Genomic DNA, 18,680 nt, shown 5'->3' on the forward strand with positions numbered 1-18,680 from the left:
ATCAATCCCTTTTTTCTCCTATCGTCCTTCACGATGCTTTAATTCTCTTCTAGCAAATGCCATTATGAACTATGCCACAATACTATTCTCTATGTATTCGTTGCCCTATTTATTCTAAATAGCCTGGGTTTATTTCAACCATATAGTATAGCTTATGCCTGTCTGTTTTATCTCTCCACTACACACACCGGTATATACTACATGGGTCTTGTTTAATGTTTTATTTAACAATTTCTATGCATTCCAGAATAGTTACAGTATCTAATACACTATTATGTCAATGTCCTATCTTTACATAGTTATTTTTAATCAATACCTATTGATTCTATTCCCTCTTCCCAGTGAGCGCTAGATGTGCCCTTCTCAAATTACGCTCAATTAACTGTCACAGAGAGGCTTGCGCAATCCTTCGCTGGACCAGTAACACACACAATGTTCTTTCTTATTTAACTGCAGTCTTAGCTTACTCTCATACACTTCCGCTACACAGAGAAGCTTATGCTCATTAAGGCTTTTATTCACATTCACTCATACACATACTACGTTTTACCCAAAACGACCTATAGTTTTTAGCCTAGCCTGATACAATTCCGCAACCACAGGAAGAAGTTATTCTGTAGGATTTTGTGGTATGATGGGAATTCTGCCGAATCGGGTCCGAGAGTCCCATCATTCCCTATTCACCCGCCTAGTGCAGTCCTCTGTTCGTCAGAGCGGTATTCGCAAAGTGACCTACTAATTAAAAATCCCTGTTTAGCCAGACGGAGCGTTTTATTTGCAGGATTTATTTTGCAGTTGAACATCGCAAAATCGGGTCGACGTTTGACTGCGCCCTATCTATTCACCTAAGCGGACCCCCGTCTTGGGGAGGTATCGTGAATAATCTACCCAGAGCAGATCTTTTCTTAATTGTTAAAAGTGGTATTGTAGGTTTTTATTTGATTTGTGTTGACAATATATCCAGGTAGCCGCAGCCCCACACCAGGCCAGGCAGTCTAGCCAAAGAGAGCAAACAAACGCACCACTCAGACCACACAAAGTCCCCGGATGAATGCTCCGGTGAGAGGGGCAACCTGAATCACGCACCCAACACAAACCGCTTGATCAGGTTGAATGGGCTGTGTTAACGCACATCCCTAAACAGGTCCTGAAACAGTCGTGCCCGGCTGTCCAAACAGGCCACCCATGTGGGTTCGTTGAGCGGTCCGACCAGAGCAAGTGCAATCCCCCTCCACCAAACACCTGACACCAGCGAGGTCCACAAATTCCCACACACTTAGTCACCACAAATGCACATACAAATTATATTTAACAATCCCCCAAACCATGCATGCAGGTTATTGAATTCAAAAGCTCTTAACACTACTAGGTTCTTTTAGGAATTTGGAGAGACCCACGTGATACCTTTCCTGCTGAGACAGAACTCCCAAAGCAATTCGCACAAACATTCAACTATGTAAGAACAAGCTTACCTGCTAGCTGGGTGGCCACCCGTTTGAGAGGTTGCTCGGAAGAACTGCCGTCAGCCGAAGGCGTCACTTGTCCAATGGTCCCTTCGACTCCTGGCAAGCTCGCCAAAATATGTGGTGGAATATTGCCTCAAAAATATAACACTCTTACAAGAACTTGTGAATTCAATATAGACTAATACAGAGTAGTAAAGCCGTGCTGATCCGTGGAACAACCAACCTCTCTGCTTTTATAGCTTTACAGCCTCATATACAGCATATGGGTACACCTGTCTCTGCCCGGCCGGTTCCCCTCTCTCCACTGGGATTCTCTGCCTCTAACCCTATTACAGGGGCTGAGTCACTGGCTTACTGGTGCTCTCCTTGCCGTCCCTAGGATGGGTGCATCACTTGAGTGGGTTGAGTCACTGACGTGGTCTTCCTGCCTGGGTTGGCGCCCTCCCTTGAGTTGTGCCGTAGCGGAGATCTTTGTGGGCTATACTCGGCCTTGTCTCAGGATGGTAAGTTGGTGGTTGAAGATATCCCTCTAGTGGTGTGGGGGCTGTGCTTTGGCAAAGTGGGTGGGGTTATATACTACCTGTTTGGCCCTGTCCGGGGTGTCATTGGATGGGGCCACAGTGTCTCCTGACCCCTCCGGTCTCAGACTCCAGTATTTATGCTGCAGTAGTTTATGTGTCGGGGGGCTAGGTTCAGTCTGTTATATCTGGAATATTTCTCCTGTCTTATCCAGTGTCCTGTGTGAATTTAAGTATGCTCTCTCTAATTCTCTCTTTCTCTCTCTCGGAGGACCTGAGCCCTAGGCCCATGCCTCAGGACTACCTGGCATGATGACTCTTTGCTGTCCCCAGTCCACCTGGCCATGCTGCTGCTCCAGTTTCAACTGTTCTACCTGCGGCTATGGAACCCTGACCTGTTCACCGGACGTGCTACCTGTCCCAGACCTGTTGTTTTCAACTCTCTAGAGACAGCAGGAGAGGTAGAGATACTATCGATGATTGGCTATGAAAAGCCAACTGACATTTACTCCTGAGGTGCTGACCTGTTGCACCCTCGACAACTACTGTGATTATTATTATTTGACCATGCTGGTCATTTATGAACATTTTAACATCTTGGCCATGTTCTAGGCAGGGTTTCTGTACAGCACTTTGAGATATCAGCTGATGGAAGAAGGGCTATATAAATACGGTTGATTTGATTTGATTATGGGCTTAAGGGAAGCCACTACATAATCGTATAATTTTCCTCAGACGTACACCTGCATTATGTGTGTATGTCTATTATTTTTGTACCATTTGCTATGGTCACGCCACCAATAAAATCTATGCCTTAGAGTATGTGTCAATAAGAGGAGGGGAAACCAAGTAAAGATGGGCGTAGACAGACTAGAAGTAAGATTAGGAAACAGTGTCAGAATGCCAAAAGATGGTGGTGATTTACATAGAGTGGAGTGACTATGTATGATGTGTCAAATTATAACTGTATATAAAGAGATCTCAGAGTCTGGGACCGGCAGTTGCTCCATGGACCACTCGGCTTATGTACAGTGGGGCAAAAAAGTATCAAATCATTCTACGTGTTCTGGAAAATTCAGAGGCATATTTGGATGATGTGGTAGTATTGAGTGAAATTGCCCAAGCAACGGTGAAGTACCTAGGAAAGGTGGTGGATACTCTTGGTTTTACAGGCTGATCAAGATGTTCGACTTGAGGGCCACCATAATGTATTTTAACACTAGGCCTACTTAATATGCATGTATTTGACAATGTCTGTAACTTATGTATGTCGCTGTGGGTGTTTGTCTTTATTTTTCATTATTTGAACTGCAGTAGCCTAAGTCTGTCAACGTAATGTGTAGTTTTATGGAACTATATCTGGGGTTTGGTGTCTAATTAAATCTGTAAAAATTAAGATTGTGTACTGTTATTTTGAACCTTGTGGGGGGTGGTGTGCTACACAGGGTTCTTTTGATCACCTAAAGGAAGGGGGGAGAGTTTGGGTCCCCCCCTGGAAGTCAGGCCCCCTAGATATGGTGCCTTCATAAAGTATTCACACGCCTTTACTTGTTCCACATTTTTGTTACAGCCTAATTTTTTTAATTGAGTCACTGGCCGACACGTAATACCCCATGTCAAAGTGGAATTATGTTTTTAGAAATGTAACAAATGAAAAGCTAAAATGTCTTGCATCTAAGTAGTGAACCCCTTGCATGGTAAGCCCAAATAAGTTCAGTAGTAATGATGTGCTTAAGTTACACTAAACAAACATATAAGCGCAACATGTAAAGTGTTCCCATGTTTCATGACCTGACAAACAAAAAAAACAGTTCAATATGCACAAAAAGTGTATTTTTCTTGAGTACAAATTGGTTAACATCCCTGTCAGTGAGCATTTCTCCTTTGCAAAGATAATCCATCCACCTGACAGGTATGGCATATCAACAAGCTGATTAAACCGCATGATCATTACACAGGTACAACTTGTGCTGGGGATAAAATGACACTTTAAAATGTGCAGTTGTCACATCACAATGCCACAAATGTCTCAAGTTGAGGGAGTGTGCAATTTAGCATGCTGACTGCAGAATTGTCCACCAGAGCTATTGCCAGATACAGTGGGGCAAAAAATTATTTAGTCAGCCACCAATTGTGCAAGTTCTCCCACTTAAAAAGATGAGGCCTGTAATTTTCATCATAGGTACACTTCAACTATAACAGACAAAATGAGAAGAAAAATCCAGAAAATCACATTGTAGGAGTTTTAATGAATTTATTTGCAAATTAATTCATCAATTAATTTGCAAATTATGGCAAATTCTCTCTCATCTTTTTAAGTGGGAGAACTTGCACAATTGGTGGCTGACTAAATACGTTTTTGCCCCACTGTATTTTGAATTCACAAGCTCCGGTGTCTAAGAGATATTTTTAAGAAGTATTTCCACGACAGTTCCCACTCCCCATACCACACCTACTCTGGGCCTATCTACTTTACTCTGGGTGTGTGTGTCTGAGAGAGAGATCAGTGTGTATCAGTCCAGACCAGCGTGTCAAATCTACGGCCTGTGGCCCAGATCCATCCCGTGAGCCCCTTCAAACAGTACCGCAGGAGGTTTGAATGTAAAAAATAATAATAAACATTCGGTGGAAAAACTAATTTGACATTTAAAATGACTAAAGCCAAATCAAAACTGTAGAAATGATATTGAACCTACATTTATAGTCTCTTCAGTCTCTCCAGTTTGCTTACAGTCATCGAAACAAAATCTAGACAGTGTAGGTGAAAAACTCATGACCATTGTTGATTTTCCAGTATCCAGACTGTTCTCCCAGATGTATTGAGACAGATAAAAGGCTGAGCTCAGGTGAATGGACAAAGAGCTAGATAAACAAACATTGGACATATACAAACAGGACGTTAGCAGAATCCCTGGGTGTACAGACTGGGTCAACATGTAGTTAATCACTAGACATGTTAAAAACAGAACATAGGCAGAAAATGAGTACCTTAGTTAATAAATATAGGCACCAAAGCCATGTATCTGTAATAAGAACCTATGTTTGTACTAATCAAGTATTATTAGAAAAGCACTTATACTAGGAAAGTATATATGCAATAAATGTATTATTTTCTGTATTAACACTACAGCGCTGTCACCAATTTATTCTAAACTGAAGCAGATGTGGGCGTTATTAACAAGCAAGAATTGGGACAGGAAGAAAATATTGGCGTAAGGCCAAGGGGAGTTAACCATCTACATAGAAGGGAGTGACTGTGTGTGTTATCTGAAGATGGAAACCTATAAAGCCAGAGGTCTGTAACAAGACAAGTCAGTTCTTCCATGGAGTTGCTCGGCTCTGTTATAAAGTATTTTTGAATTCAAAAGTTCCGGTATCTGAGAAATATTTCATTCAATATTTCCACAACAACAGTCAGGGAGCATAGAACATTCCAAAAGTGTTTTAAAAACAATTTATTTGCAAATGTTGATGGCGAGGAAATACAGTCAATTTTAAGACCTCGGTGGAGAACGAATGCGGCCCATAGGGCAAAATGTATTTGGCACCTCTGGTCCAGACCGTCACTCAATATCGAATTCCACTAAAAAGAGGAAATACACATTTTCCAAATGGACCTTTTCAACTGCATAATATGGAAGGGTTTGAGGTCTGGGGTTAGAGGTCATCATGAGACCTGAGTGACAGGGCAGTGATCAGCCTCATTTAGGAAGAGGGTTTGGAACATGTGGTCGTAGAAGCAGGCCCGGGCGCAGTCTGGACTGAAGTTCACCTCCAGGATCTGAAGCTTCATCACACGTTCACCTGATCCAGGAACAGATCATAGAAGGTAGATCATACACTGGATGTTATTAGCAGGGCTTAATAATGGATGACATTTAAATGGAACATATTAAATAATAGAACTAAAATGAGGTTTATGAGAAATTAAGAAATACAAACTCAGTGTGAGAAATTTGATTAGGAATATGGGCTTTAGTATACAATGGTCTACACTGGTAATACTCTGTAATGGTATCACTATTGATTCATAGATGAATAGTGCCATTATACCCATCCCCTGGGGGAAACTATCACTACAGGAAACTCCCAATAAGATATATAGCAGTTTTCCTACACACTGAAGTGTTCGCAGATTAGAGAAACTAAACCTCTGTCGGAATCTGTGTTATATATCACTAATCACCTGTTAAACCATCCAATCTACCTCTGACAGATTTGAGAGCGTAACACATGCTATTTAGCAGACACATTTATCCGATGCGTGCATACCTTTTAACGCATGGGTGACCCCAGCAAAGTTGGAACCCATAGCCCTTGGCATTCCAAGCGCCATGCTCTACCAACTGAGCCACACAGGACCACATTTGAAATAACAGAAGACAACTAACCAACAGCACTCTCACCCTCCTAGCCTGTTGGGTCGTACATTTTTTATGTCCACAAAATGTTATACAGCTGCTGCTGGTCCTCCGCTGCTCCCCCTCCTGAGATTAGGAGTCATCATCATAAAATAGAACTAGGTGACCTTTTTGAAGCTAAGGCCGATAGCTGTAATCAGCTATAGACACATTCAAATGAGAGTTTACTCTGACCCAGAGGGTGGAGATGTTTTGACCAGTGTCGAAGCAATTGGAGAGCGAATAGAGATAAGATGATTATGTAATGAGTGGTTTGTCCTTCAGTAGATTGGTACAGACCTTCAGAGGGACGTGTGTCTCTCCACATGCACGTGTGAGTCTATTAAACCTTTTAAAATATAAAAGCGTGTTTGCTTTATCCTGTTATCCAGCATTTTCCACACCTTGAAAAAATGTATTATTCTCAACAAGACCAGTAGCCATACATGAGTTTTAGGTCTGTAAATATAGGGACAAAATACAGAGTAACAACCTAATGCATACACACGTGTTACTGTTTTATTCATCTGCTGCTGGTCCTCCACTGCTCCCCCTCCTTTCCTTACAACGGCAGTACCATCTATCACAGTTGCCATGTATACGCCATGGCAACAGGAGGACAGCTGGTCTGACCTTGAACTAGCCTCAGCTAGATTAAGCTAGATTAAGTCACATGCACCGACCTCACCGTGAAATGCTTACTTACAAGGCCTCATTTATCAATCGAGCGTAGGCACAAATCTGTGTGTAAACCATGAGTGGGATGGGAACGTGGACAATAACAGTTAGCCTATCTATTGTTTCTGAGACTGTAGCCAGTTCAAGGCCAGACTAGCTCTCCTCCTGTTCTCACAGTGTATACAGTTAGCCCATCTTGTGAATGTGTGAGGAACGTAGAGCTCTCACACATACACACGCGGGGAGGTACACAAAACGTACACGCCAACATATGCTGTAATACACCCAGGCCTCACCTTTGTCCCCAGTGCCCCACTTGAGCATTGGGTCTACAGCGTAGATGGCCTGGGAGGAGGGGTAGGCACACAAACCGCAGGGGGGCCGGCTGCCTGGAAGAGTGCGGCAAATGCCTTGAACACCTCCCTCTGAGAGAGAGGAGAGAAGGGGGAGAGGTAAAACGTGAGAAGGGGGTAGAGAGAGAAATAAACAAAGGGAGGAGGTAGGCAGAGAAAGATGAGAGGGAGAGGTGGAGATAAGGGATAGAGGGACAGAGATAGAGGATGGGAGTAGAGAGAGAACAATAACAACTGTATTATGTACAGTGTTGGGGGTGTCGGGGTAGGTTCCTTGTTCCTTGTCAAATCATTGGCTTATTGGTGAAAACAGCAGTCAGGCAATATTTTCTTTAAGTAAACATATCAAACCTTTATTAATGCAATTGCAGACAGATGTTAGCAATAGAAACACAGCATGTATGTCTCAGAGTACGTTCTGCAACCAACCAAAGGGCACAGCTGATTATATACATGTGATCACTCCCAAGTGGTGTGATCACCTACCTCAATGTATATGTGCAGTAATAAGCTGAGGTAACCTAGTACAGTAGCTTCTCTGAATTAATTAGCATTGTCCCCTGTCACACAAGATCAAAATGTCAAAACCAGACTCTTTATCTAGTTTCTCTTTATCTAGTTTCAGTCTGACTCACACCCGGCCTGCAAGCACACTCGTGCACCATTAGGGCTTAACACTAAAGACTAATATAGATAGCTTGTGCAAAGTATAGTGGCAGAGTTCACAAACATAGCAACAGTACAATAGTGAGACAAGAATAGGAATCTTAAGGTCCCCTTAATCAATAATGGGGAGGGTCTTTGGGACCCTACCACCCTACAGGGGTAACAATTATAGGATACGGACCTGGAGAACCTGAGTTTAATTCGGTAGGCCCATTGTGTAATGACCGGAAATATCTGGTGTAGGGTAGGTTTCATAAGGATAGGTCCCGAGTAGAGGTTTTCCTCTGTGACATCGAGATAAATATCTGGTGTAGGGTAGGTTTCATAAGGATAGGTCCCAAGTGGGTGTGTGATTCTCTGCGAGATCCATGGGTGTCATTACAGTGTCGGGTAGGGTCCATGAAGGATAGGTCCCTAGTGGGGGAATTCCCTTGCAAGATCTGTAAGAGAGACAAAAGTCCCAGCCACAATGGCCATGAAGTCAGAGGTGTGTTTGGGTGTATGAATGTTTGGACAACCATAGTCTGTAGTAACAGTAGCAGGAAAGAGAGAAGGTGGTTCAAGGATAAAAGGTGACTAAATTACTAATAGGCTACACTGTTATTACTTAACGCCATTGTGTGGTGACGCCGTGCTAATAAGAACTGAAATGGTTTCTAGAGGCTAGGATACTCCTGGGGAGGGAGGAGTAGAAAAGGAAAATGTTACCATAGCCTTAGAGGCACAAAAAAAGCATATGATCAAAACTAAGAACCAAATAAATGTTTGGGAAAATGTACTAAATTGGAAAAAATTGGTACACATTTTCCAGTAGATGGAAATTTTTAAACCAGGCAAGAGTGTAAGGATGAAATCGTAATGTGGAACACTGAGATCAGGGAACGGTCCAAACCACAATACAGGCATCTGTCATATATACATATATTCATATACATAGCTCATATATCAAGCACATATATTATGCATCATTTAAGTGGCCTTAGTGCCCTCAGGCTGCTTTAGAGCCTGCTTGTGACCATAGGATTAAAACCTGCACAACACACCCCATGACTGAGACACAAGACTGCTGTTGCACAAAACATGGTTCCCCATTGTCACAAGGATACTAACCGCACAAACAGTTATCTAATCCGCCTGACTCAAGTCATTGCACGCACCCCTGTCAAAACAGGAAGCACCCTAGCCCCAGCCATAAACTGCCAGACTCCACCTACATTATTCTGTGTATACATTCTGCTGTAAACTCTGGCAAAGCACCCTTTTCAGCTGACTCCTTACTGAGTCATATGACTAGGTCCGTGCACGCTTTACTGCCGGACAAGATATCTTTGACTCAATAAACTGCCTTTTTGTTACTACTAAAATCCACTCTGTCCAGCGTCCATGATTTGGTCTCACTCTCCAGTATTTGAACACCAACACATCCTAATCACAGCATTTTATCAGCAGCGGATAAAACTAGAAAAAAAAAAAAGAAAGATCTGCACGGTAAAATGGAGCAGGCAGAAGACAAGAGTTCTAGCAACTAGTGAGTTTTTGTAAGATGAGAGTTCTAGAAGCCAGTGAGTTAAAAAACAAAATGGAAAAATCACAGTTTGAATTACATGTAGTAGCAGTATCAATTCGGAGAGAGGTTGGTTTATGCCCTATAAGGGGGAACCATGAAAGGCTATGTGGAAATAGGAAAGCAAGTATTAATCATTTTGGTGACGTGTGTTATCAATAATAGTGATAGTTGAGGCAATACGGGAAAAATACATTAAAAGTCATCCATCTCCAGTAATAAATTCGCAAACGCTACGGTTTCGGTTCTAATACAAGGTTTTAAGTGCCATGACCAATTAATGATTATCCGGGGAAGTGGGTAGCGCTACCTTGGAAAATGGTTAATAGAAGGTATGTATTATAGATGGGAGTGCATTGATAGAATTTGCACTTCTGCTTTGGTGGCAGGTTTGAACCCTGTGATCAAAACGATACTTGCAGGGGTATTGGGATTTAATTCAAGAGGATGTTTTTGAGAGTGGAATATAACTCACTTCAGCAGACGTGTGAGGGGTAATAGGGCCATAGGGAAAAATCACTAACTATAGTTTCAATGGCCAAGATAAACCAATGTAGTGGAGGGAGAAAGCGTAGGGAGACAGAGTCCTGTTTTAGGTGTGGGGCTATTTGGTCATTGGAAAAGGGAGTGTAAAGTTGGTATGGAGCCTGCTATAATCGGAATTTTTTTTGCCAGGTAAGCGTTTGCATCGTTTTCAAAAGGGCCACAACAAATCCTCGAGAGTAGCAGGAGAGGAAATGTCACATATCGTTGTATAGCCTCGGTTCGATCGATAGTAGTTCATAGAGATTACAGTTTCTATGTGAAGGAAGACGTATGAGATCATGTCTTACCTAACTTTTTAGTAGAGGCCAGGGATCAAATATTGTGGATTCCTTACGATGAGAAATTGGCAACATTTTCCACAGGGAAACATATTTTAGATGTAAGGATTGGAGAGAAGGAGGAGTGCCTAAAGTGGAGTATATATACTTGTGGTGGTGGAAACATGTTTTTGTCTGAATACAGTGACCCATTGGGAAGAATTAACCTTGGTTAAGGTTCTCTAGTGTCCGTGAGTTATTTACTCTGAAAAATTAGAACCTAACAGAAGTAATATAAGCCGAGCTGGTCCATAAAGTAACTCCCTTTCCAGCCTTGGAACACACTTTTTAAACAGGTTTCATCCTTGTATCACACACATAGTAACTCCTCTTTATGTTAATGATTCATTCACTCTGGCATTTAGCCACCGTTAGCTTTTTGGTTTCACATTAGGGCATAGCAATAGTACAAAAATAAACAGACATGCCCATTCTCAGGACAGGTGCATGTCTAATGGTGCCTAATGGCCTAGACACACACTGTTTGTTTATCCCATGTGTAACTCTGTGTTGTTGTTTTTGTCGCACAGCTTTGCTTTATCTTGGCCAGGACGCAGTCGTAAATGGGAACTTGTTCTCAACTGGCCTACCTGGTTAAATAAAAAATATTAAATTAAACACACATATAGAGTGCACTTATCTTGCTGAATACTATGAAATGTTTAATGGGCACATAAGTACTGGAACATTTCCAATAATACACATGGGAAACTGTTGTTAGGTTCTAATTCTCAGAGTAAATAACTCAACGGACACTATGAAAGCTGAACCAAGTTTAATTCTTCCCAGAGAGTCAATACAGCTGCTTTAGACAAAACATGTTTCCACCACCGCAAGTATATATACTCCAATTTAGGCACTCCTCCTTCTCTCCAATCCTTACATCTATTATGGTTCGACAGGAAGATGAAGTAATAGGGTAATAAAAACCATTTCTCCCTTAACCTCTCTAGGTGTAATGCGTCTGTGTGTAGCTGTTGTAGATGAGTCAGGTGCAGGACAGCAGATATGAGTAATGTACGCAATTTTACTCGAAAAATAATCACAATACACGTCAATAAATCCAAGGCCACAATAACGGACCGCAACACAATAAACAATCACTCAAACAAACAAACATGGGGGAACAGAGGGTTAAATATTGAACAAGTAGTTGGCGTCCTACCTGGCCAACATCTGGTGAAATTGCAGAGCGCCAAATTCAAAAACAGAAATACTCATAATAAAATTCATAAAACATACAAGTGTTATACATCGGCTTAAAGATTAACTTCTTGTTAATCCAACCGTTGTGTCAGATTTCAAAAAGGCTTTACGGCGAAAGCATACCATGCGATTATCTGAGGACAGCGCCCAGCACACACAACATTACAAACAGTTACCAGCCAAGTAGAGGAGTAACAAAAGTCAGAAATGGCGCTAAAATTAATCACTTACCTTTGATGATCTTCATATGGTTGCAATCACAAGACTCTCAGTTACCCAATAAATGTTAGTTTTGTTCGATAAAGTCCCTCTTTATATCCAAAAAACGTTTTGTTGGCTAGTTTTTTTCAGTAATCCAATGGTTCCAAGGCAGTCACAACAGGCAGACGAAACATTTTAAAAAGTATCAGTAAAGTTCATAGAAACATGTCAAACAATGTTTATAATCAATCCTCAGGTTGTTTTTAGTCATAATAATCAATATTTCACCCGGACAATAGTCAATATAAAACAAAACAAGAAAGGAGCACTCTCGGTCGCGCACAGTTAACAGGTCTGGGGACTTTCCACTATCCACTCACTAAGAGAGGTGTTACTCTAATTTTTCAGAATAGAGGTCTGAAACAATTTCGAAAGACTGTTGACATCTAGTGGATCCATAGGAAGTGCAATCTGAGCCCTAAGTCATGGGATACTGTATAGGCTCTCTCTAATTCTCTCTTTCTCTCTTTCTTTCTCTCTCTCTCTCGGAGGACCTGAGCCTTAGGACCATGCCTCAGGACTACCTGGCATGATGACTCCTTGCTGTCCCCAGTCCACCTGGCCATGCTGCTGCTCCAGTTTCAACTGTTCTGCCTGCGGCTATGGAATCCTGACCTGTTCACTGGACGTGCTACCTGTCCCAGACCTGCTGTTTTCAACTCTCTAGAGACAGCAGGAGTGGTAGAGATACTCTTAATAATCGCCTATGAAAAGCCAACTGACATTTACTCCTGAGGTGCTTACTTGCTGCACCCTCGACAACTACTGTGATTATTATTATTTGACCATGCTGGTCATTTATGAACATTTTAACATCTTGGCCATGTTCTTTTATAATCTCCACCCGGCACAGCCAGAAGAGGACTGGCCAACCCTCATAGCCTGGTTCCTCTCTAGGTTTCTTCCTAGGTTTTGGCCTTTCTAGGGAGTTTTTCTAGCCACCGTGCTTCTACACCTGCATTGCATGCTGTTTGAGGTTTTAGACTGGGTTTCTGTACAGCACTTTGAGATACAGTGCCTTGCGAAAGTATTCGGCCCCCTTGAACTTTGCGACCTTTTGCCACATTTCAGGCTTCAAACATAAAGATAGAAAACTGTATTTTTTGTGAAGAATCAACAACAAGTGGGACACAATCATGAAGTGGAACGACATTTATTGGATATTTCAAACTTTTTTGACAAATCAAAAACTGAAAAATTGGGCGTGCAAAATTATTCAGCCCCCTTAAGTTAATACTTTGTAGCGCCACCTTTTGCTGCGATTACAGCTGTAAGTCGCTTGGGGTATGTCTCTATCAGTTTTGCACATCGAGAGACCGACATTTTTTCCCATTCCTCCTTGCAAAACAGCTCGAGCTCAGTGAGGTTGGATGGAAAGCATTTGTGAACAGCAGTTTTCAGTTCTTTCCACAGATTCTCGATTGGATTCAGGTCTGGACTTTGACTTGGCCATTCTAACACCTGGATATGTTTATTTTTGAACCATTCCATTGTAGATTTTGATTTATGTTTTGGATCATTGTCTTGTTGGAAGACAAATCTCCGTCCCAGTCTCAGGTCTTTTGCAGACTCCATCAGGTTTTCTTCCAGAATGGTCCTGTATTTGGCTCCATCCATCTTCCCATCAATTTTAACCATCTTCCCTGTCCCTGCTGAAGAAAAGCAGGCCCAAACTATGATGCTGCCACCACCATGTTTGACAGTGGGGATGGTGTTCAGGGTGATGAGCTGTGTTGCTTTTACGCCAAACATAACGTTTTGCATTGTTGCCAAAAAGTTCAATTTTGGTTTCATCTGACCAGAGCACCTTCTTCCACATGTTTGGTGTGTCTCCCAGGTGGCTTGTGGCAAACTTTAAACGACACTTTTTATGGATATCTTTAAGAAATGGCTTTCTTCTTGCCACTCTTCCATAAAGGCCAGATTTGTGCAATAAACGACTGATTGTTGTCCTATGGACAGAGTCTCCCACCTCAGCTGTAGATCTCTGCAGTTCATCCAGAGTGATCATGGGCCTCTTGGCTGCATCTCTGATCAGTCTTCTCCTTGTATGAGCTGAAAGTTTAGAGGGACGGCCAGGTCTTGGTAGATTTGCAGTGGTCTGATACTCATTCCATTTCAATATTATCGCTTGCACAGTGCTCCTTGGGATGTTTAAAGCTTGGGAAATCTTTTTGTATCCAAATCCGGCTTTAAACTTCTTCACAACAGTATCTCGGACCTGCCTGCTGTGTTCCTTGTTCTTCATGATGCTCTCTGCGCTTTTAACGGACCTCTGAGACTATCACAGTGCAGGTGCATTTATACGGAGACTTGATTACACACAGGTGGATTGTATTTATCATCATTAGTCATTTAGGTCAACATTGGATCATTCAGAGATCCTCACTGAACTTCTGGAGAGAGTTTGCTGTACTGAAAGTAAAGGGGCTGAATAAATTTGCACGCCCAATTTTTCAGTTTTTGATTTGTTAAAAAAGTTTGAAATATCCAATAAATGTCGTTCCACTTAATGATTGTGTCCCACTTGTTGTTGATTCTTCACAAAAAAATACAGTTTTATATCTTTATGTTTGAAGCCTGAAATGTGGCAAAAGGTCGCAAAGTTCAAGGGGGCCGAATACTTTCGCAAGGCACTGTATCAGCTGATGTACGAAGGGCTATATAAATACATTTGATTTGATTTAGGCAGTCAGTGGAAAACTACAAACATAAAAAAATCCCACTTCCTGGATGGATTTTTCTCAGGTTTTTGCCTGCCATATCAGTTCTGTTATACTCACAGACATTATTTTAACAGTTTTGGAAACTGTAGAGTGTTTTCTATCCACATTACATGCATATCCTAGCTTCTGGGCCTGAGTAACAGGCAGTTTACTTTGGGCACGATTTTCATATGGAGGTGAAAAGTGTCCCCTACCCTAGTGAGGTTAAGCGGATCTGACCTAATGTCATCCCGTTGGCCTGATGGGGAGGTTTATGACCCCCATAAAAACCTTTCCCCTTTGTCCTCTCTCTACTCTAAAGATGTGACTATTGAAAATCCCTTCGCTAAAATGGAGAGTCTGGTAACATCAAAAGGTGGGAAACCATATTTCGGTAATCGAACCAGTTGAAAATATGCGTTGGTACTTAATGAATATGATGTCAGATCAGTTGGTGTCTGAGACATTATTACTGATGATAGGATGACAAACTGTATCTTGGAAAGTCTACACATTCTAGTTGTCAGATTCACATGGAATTGTTGTGCAATTTAAATGTTTAAATATGAACCTATTTGTGAAAAGATGAAATGTAATTTTAGCTCCTAAATGAGTGTAATGGCGTTCTTCGTTTGTTGAAAGAGAGGACCGAAATGCAGCGTGGTGGTTACTCATGTCTTTAATGAAGAAAGTGACGATACATGAAATAACTTAATAAATACAAAAACAACAAACGGAACGTGAAACCTAATACAGCCTATCTGGTGAACACTACACAGAGACAGGAACAATCACCCACGAAAGACAAAGCGAAACTCAGGCTACCTAAATACGGTTCCCAATCAGAGGCAACGAGAAGCACCTGACTCTGATCAAGAACCGCCTCAGGCAGCCAAGCCTAACTAGACACACCCCTAAACCAAGCAATCCCAAATCCTATAAAACCCCAATACGAAAACCAACACGTAAACCCATGTCACACCCTGGCCTGACCAAAATATATAACGAAAACACAAAACACTAAGACCAAGGCGTGACAGAACCCCCCCCCCCCCCCCCCCCCCCAAGGTGCGGACTCCCGGACGCACCTCAAAACCATAGGGAGGGTCCGGGTGGGCGTCTGTCATTGGTGGCGGCTCCGGCTCGGGACGTGGACCCCACTTCATTAATGTCCTAGTTCCTCCCCTTCGCGTCCTGGGATAATCCACCCTCGCCGCCGACCATGGCCTAATAGTCCTCACCCAGAACCCCACAGAACTAAGGAGCAGCTCGTGACTGAGGGGCATCTCGGGACTGAGGGACAGCTCGGGACTGAGGGGCAGCTCGGGACTGAGGGGCAGCTCTGGACTGAGGGGCAGCTCGGGACTGAGGCAGCTCGGGACTGAGGGGCAGCTCGGGACTGAGGGGCAGCCCGGAACTGAGGGGCAGCCCGGAACTGAGGGGCAGCCCGGAACTGAGGGGCAGCCCAGAACTGAGGGGAAGCCCAGTACTGAGAGGAAGCCCAGTACTGAGAGGAAGCCCAGTAATGAGAGGAAGCCCAGTACTGAGATGAAGCTCAGGTAGGTAGTAGGCTCCGGTAGATCCTGGCTGGCTGGCGGATCTGGAAGATTCAGGTTGACTAGCAGATCTGGAAGATTCTGGTTGACTAGCAGATCTGGAAGATTCTGGTTGACTGGCGGATCTAGCTGCTCTATGCAGACTGACAGCTCTGACTGCTCCATGCAGGCTGCAAGCTCCTTGCAGACTGGCAGCTCTTTGCAGACTGACAGCTCTGACTGCTCCATGCAGACTGGCACCTCCTAGCAGACTGGCAGCTCCTTGCAGACTGGCAGCTCCTTGCAGACTGACAGCTCCTTGCAGAATTGGCAGCTCCTTGCAGACTGGCAGCTCCTTGCAGACTGACAGCTCTGGCTGCTTCATGCAGACTGACAGCTCCTTGCAGACTGGCAGCTCATTGCAGACTGACAGCTCCTTGCAGACTGACAGCTCCTTGCAGACTGGCAGCTCCTTGCAGGCTGACAGCTCCTTGCAGACTGGCAGCTCCTTGCAGACTGGCAGCTCCTTGCAGACTGGCAGCTCCTTGCAGACTGACAGCTCTGACTGCTCCATGCAGGCTGACAGCTCCTTGCAGACTGGCATCTCCTTGCAGACTGGCAGCTCCTTGCAGACTGGCAGCTCCTTGCAGACTGACAGCTCCCTGCAGACTGGCAGCTCCTTGCAGATTGGCAGCTCCTTGCAGACTGACAGCTCCCTGCAGACTGGCAGCTCCTTGCAGACTGGCAGCTCCTTGCAGACTGACAGCTCCCTGCAGACTGGCAGCTCCTTGCAGACTGGCAGCTCCTTGCAGACTGACAGCTCCTTGCAGACTGGCACCTCCTTGCAGACTGGCACCTCCTTGCAGACTGACAGCTCCTTGCAGACTGGCAGCTCCTTGCAGGCTGACAGCTCCTTGCAGACTGGCAGCTCCTTGCAGACTGGCAGCTCCTTGCAGACTGGCAGCTCCTTGCAGACTAACAGCTCTGACTGCTCCATGCAGGCTGACAGCTCCTTGCAGACTGGCACCTCCTTGCAGACTGGCAGCTCCTTGCAGACTGGCAGCTCCTTGCAGACTGACAGCTCCTTGCAGAATTGGCAGCTCCTTGCAGACTGGCAGCTCCTTGCAGACTGACAGCTCTGGCTGCTTCATGCAGACTGACAGCTCCTTGCAGACTGGCAGCTCATTGCAGACTGACAGCTCCTTGCAGACTGACAGCTCCTTGCAGACTGGCAGCTCCTTGCAGGCTGACAGCTCCTTGCAGACTGGCAGCTCCTTGCAGACTGGCAGCTCCTTGCAGACTGGCAGCTCCTTGCAGACTGACAGCTCTGACTGCTCCATGCAGGCTGACAGCTCCTTGCAGACTGGCATCTCCTTGCAGACTGGCAGCTCCTTGCAGACTGGCAGCTCCTTGCAGACTGACAGCTCCCTGCAGACTGGCAGCTCCTTGCAGACTGGCAGCTCCTTGCAGACTGACAGCTCCCTGCAGACTGGCAGCTCCTTGCAGACTGGCAGCTCCTTGCAGACTGACAGCTCCTTGCAGACTGGCACCTCCTTGCAGACTGGCACCTCCTTGCAGACTGGCAGCTCCTTGCAGACTGGCAGCTCCTTGCAGACTGGCAGCTCCTTGCAGACTGACAGCTCCTTGCAGACTGGCAGCTCCTTGCAGACTGACAGCTCTGGCTGCTTCATGCAGACTGACAGCTCCTTGCAGACTGGCAGCTCATTGCAGACTGACAGCTCCTTGCAGACTGACAGCTCCTTGCAGACTGGCAGCTCCTTGCAGGCTGACAGCTCCTTGCAGACTGGCAGCTCCTTGCAGACTGGCAGCTCCTTGCAGACTGGCAGCTCCTTGCAGACTGACAGCTCTGACTGCTCCATGCAGGCTGACAGCTCCTTGCAGACTGGCATCTCCTTGCAGACTGGCAGCTCCTTGCAGACTGGCAGCTCCTTGCAGACTGACAGCTCCCTGCAGACTGGCAGCTCCTTGCAGACTGGCAGCTCCTTGCAGACTGACAGCTCCCTGCAGACTGACAGCTCCTTGCAGACTGGCACCTCCTTGCAGACTGGCACCTCCTTGCAGACTGGCAGATCCTTGCAGACTGGCAGCTCCTTGCAGACTGGCAGCTCCTTGCAGACTGACAGCTCCTTGCAGACTGGCAGCTCCTTGCAGACTGGCAGCTCCTTGCAGACTGACAGCTCTGGCTGCTTCATGCAGACTGACAGCTCCTTGCAGACTGGCAGCTCCTTGCAGACTGACAGCTCCTTGCAGAGTGACAGCTCCTTGCAGACTGGCAGCTCCTTGCAGTCTGACAGCTCCTTGCAGACTGGCAGCTCCTTGCAGACTGGCAGCTCCTTGCAGACTGGCAGCTCCTTGCAGACTGACAGCACCCTGCAGACTGGCAGCTCTTTGCAGACTGGCAGCTCCCTGCAGACTGGCAGCTCCTTGCAGACTGACAGCTCCTT

The 18,680-nt window shown here is 44.6% G+C and overlaps 1 long non-coding RNA gene across 2 annotated transcripts; it reads right to left on the minus strand.

Moving 5' to 3' along the window:
* Positions 1-5,424: 5,424 nt before the first annotated feature.
* Positions 5,425-11,010, minus strand: LOC109896302 (uncharacterized). Of its 2 annotated transcripts, XR_004210993.1 has the most exons (3): positions 8,263-11,010; positions 7,359-7,487; positions 5,425-5,788 (listed from the first exon to the last, which is right to left on the minus strand). It is a non-coding gene; the product is annotated as an uncharacterized LOC109896302 (long non-coding RNA). The 2 variants fall into 2 exon arrangements; XR_004210994.1 differs by having other exon boundaries at positions 6,257-11,010.
* Positions 11,011-18,680: the final 7,670 nt, after the last annotated feature.

Source organism: Oncorhynchus kisutch, linkage group LG9 (genome assembly GCF_002021735.2).
Source record: "Oncorhynchus kisutch isolate 150728-3 linkage group LG9, Okis_V2, whole genome shotgun sequence".
NCBI lineage: Eukaryota > Metazoa > Chordata > Actinopteri > Salmoniformes > Salmonidae > Oncorhynchus > Oncorhynchus kisutch.